The sequence below is a fragment of the Lissotriton vulgaris genome, chromosome 8, assembly GCF_964263255.1.
Source record: "Lissotriton vulgaris chromosome 8, aLisVul1.2, whole genome shotgun sequence".
Taxonomy (NCBI): Eukaryota; Metazoa; Chordata; class Amphibia; order Caudata; family Salamandridae; genus Lissotriton; species Lissotriton vulgaris.
In genome coordinates, this window is record NC_141696.1 from 1184957362 (window position 1) to 1184961245 (window position 3884).

Genomic DNA, 3884 nt, shown 5'->3' on the forward strand with positions numbered 1-3884 from the left:
AAACGGGCATGTGTGCAATGTGGCACACAGACATGCCCTAAGGGCACGTCTGTCTGTCACATGGCACATGTGTACATGCACAGATGTGCATGTACACAGGAATCGGTATTTTACCATGGATTTGTATTCCATGGTAAAATACCGATTCTGTAAGCCATGTGCTGATGGAACATTGGCTACCTACATTGCATTTTCGGTAATTTTACCGAATCGTTATCATTACCGAATCGGTAAATATTACCGATTCGGTAAATTCACCGATTCGGTAATGATAGCGATTCGGTAAAATTACCGAAAATGTGCCCCTACATCTCAATAGCCCTTTACCGATCGGAAACGGACGAAAATCGGTATTTTTGGCCGATTCCGATCGGTAAAGGGCTACCTACATCGGGCCCTATGTGCTTATAATTATAGTTGTCTGATTCTGTCTTCTAATCAAAGGGGCACATGTATTTTATGCAACGACGACATTGGTTCAATAAATATTATTGAAAACATTCCACTGTATATGCTCTGTGTAATTCTCTGAGACTTGGTAAGCACGAGAGACTGAGCAAACCGTTCTGTACTGTTTCCACAATCCCTGAGGGGACAGAGTTGTCGTGTTCAGAGGTTGCCAGAAACCATTTGCTCTCTGTTAGGTTAGAAGGGTTTATGGTGGTATTGTGAGCTAGCTGGTCTATAGGCCAACATATTCTGTGGGGGTGTTCAGAATCAGCCTTGACACCAAGCCCTTAGTTTGTGTTGTCCGAGCACAGATCCTACGGATTGGTAGGAACTACACGACAGGCTGAAGGCACAGGAGTTGCAAGAGGACCTCGAGCAGCTCACAAATGATGCAGGCCCATGGTGCAGAGGCTGCGGTGAGGATGAAGATCTTGGAAGGAAGAGATGCTGGAGGCTGGAGCTTCTTGGAGCCCGAAGATCTCTGGAGAAGAGAGTCACCAAGCCATGGCAACTGCAAGTCAATGAGGTGCAGAGGAGTGCTGTTCCATGGGTCAGATCAGGGATACTGGCCTCAAACTTGCTGAGAAGACAGTGCAGGCCTCGAGGGAGTTGCCTGTGTTGCTGGGCCTTCCGGCATCCAGAGGACGTCAAGAGCAGCAGACTGGTCATCTAAGTTGCGGTGCCTGCAGATGCAGGGGAGTGACTCCTTCACTCCAAGGGAGATTCCTTTGGGTGTCTTTGATGCCCACAGGCCTGGAGAAGAACCTGGATGAAGCACAGGCACAGACGATGCATAAGACTAGCAGGATGTTGTGACCAGTAGAAGTAGGAGTCTTCCCAGATGTAGTCTCTTTTTCCCAAAGCGAAGTCCAACGAAATCCCCAGTGCCCAGACGGGAGAAGTAGAAGTGGTCTCTGATCTGAATCTTGTCCCACGATGACCCAAAACATGTTGTCCCCAAGCAATTTCCCGTAGGGATTTTAGACACAACTACAGCCCAAACTGCTGGAAGGAATTAAACCAAATTTGGTAGAACGCTGGTCCCGAAAGAGCACTTTTTGTTATTTGATGTATATCCGTTCAGTAGTTTTGAAAATATGAAAGAATTTTCTTTTGTTTATGTAGAGGTGCAGACCCTCCGCAAATCTTACAGATATTGTGCAGAGATTTTATTCGCTGCCAACACTTCAACCAGGAAGTGTTGGCAGCCATCTTGGGACTCTGACTCAACCTAGTCCAAACAATAATGTTTAAAAAAAGAGAAGATAGGGTAAGAATAACCTGACCCCCTCGGCCTGGTTGTGGGGTCCCCCAGGGACCTCGCCAGGCCCAAAATGCATTTAAAAAAAACTTTTCGTGGGGCAAATTGTACAGATTGATGAATCCCTGTTAGAATAAAAAGAAAAAAATAATTGTTGTCTCCCAATTGCCGATATGGACCTCGGGGACCGCAAACTCCCCAGGGCCAGGGCAAACATAAAATGTAAAGGAGGGGGCTGCGCTGCTCCCCTCCATGGACCACCACCTTCACAGGGACAGGCCGACTAATGAATAAGGGTAAGGTGGTCTGCGTGGCTCCCTCTTGGCCATTTATGGCCCGGGGCCTACCACCTCCCCACAGGAAAAAGAAAGACAAAGGAGGAGGCGGCCGCCGCACCAGCTGTTGGGAGCAGGATAACTGCTCCTGCTCGCTGGTACCAGACTTTTCATCTGTTTTCCAAATGGCCCCCCGAGTGCAAAAGGCCCCCGAGTGCGTTTCCCATTGATTTTGGTGACGCAGAGGAATATGAGGCCATCTCCATTAAAACAGACAAGCACTTTCTTCATATAGTTAAGAGGATATACCTCTATTTGGTGCAGATTCACTTTTTTGCAGTCTCATCATCTTCTCTTGATGAGGATTTGTGTTATCACAGATTTGTGGATGAAGATGCTCAGGGAACAATCATATTGCTGAAATTATATACACACAAGGTCACTGGAGACATTACCTCATGGTCCTTTACACAGTTGTAGTGTAGAATGTGCAGTAGAATTTACCCAATGAGGTAGCACTCACTAATTACCCAGTAGAAAGTACTCCTGTTGAGTAGACATTTTGTGCATAACTGTGGACTTTTGTTGGACAGAGGGGCAGGTGAGGTTCCGTTCTGGCCCAGTCACTCATAAAGCTATTGACACATCCACACAGATACCCAGAAACTCACTACACTCACAAGTCCACACATCCACTCACACCCCCATAAAGCTACAAAACTATTAACACATCCACTCAAAGACCCATACAGCCACTCACACACATACTGACAAACCCATATAACCACTCACTTACCCACTCACAGAGCCATACACACACTCACACACCCGGAACTTACTCTCACACCCACTCACATACCTATACAGCTACTCACATACCTACTTACAGATCCGTACAGCTACTCACACACCCACTTACAGACCCATGTACCCAATCACTCACCCATACATCCACTCACAAAACTGGTCACACACCCACTCACAAACCCATACAGCCACTCACACACACCCTTTCACTAACCCATACAGCTACTCACACACCCACTCACAGACTCATACAACCACTCACACACACACTTACTGACCCATACAGCCACTCACACACCCAGAAAACTACTCACACACCCGCTCACACACCCATTCAGCCAATCACACACCCATTCACAGATCTATACAGCTACTCACACAACCACTTACATATCCATATAGGCACTCACACACCCATTCACAGACCCATACAGCCAATCACACACCCATACAGCCACTCTCAAAACTGGTCACACATCCACACAGCTACTCGCACACTCATTCACGGTCCCTTACAGCCATTAACACACCCACTCACAAACCCATACAGCCACTCACACACACCCTTTCACTAACCCATACAGCTACTCACACGCCCACTCACAGACTCATACAGCCACTCACACACACACTTACCAACCCATTCAGCCACTCACACAGCCACTCACACACCCAGAAAACTACTCACACACCCCCTCACACACCCATTCAGCCAATCGCACACCCGTTTACAGATCTATACAGCTATTCACACAACCACTTACATATCCATATAGGCACTCACACACCCATTCACAGACCCATACAGCCAATCACACACCCATACAGCCACTTTCAAAACCGGTCACACATCCACACAGCTACTCGCACACCCATTCACGGCCCCTTACAGACATTAACACACCTACTCACAGACCCACATAGCCACTCACACACCTACAAAACCACTCATACGCCCACTCACAGACTCATACAGTCACTCACACACCCACTCACTGACCTATGCAGTCACTCACTCTCAAAGGTTGCAGGTTACAGTAAAGAAATAAAATTTAAATAACCATAGAAATTCACTTAAAAAACCAAAGGTT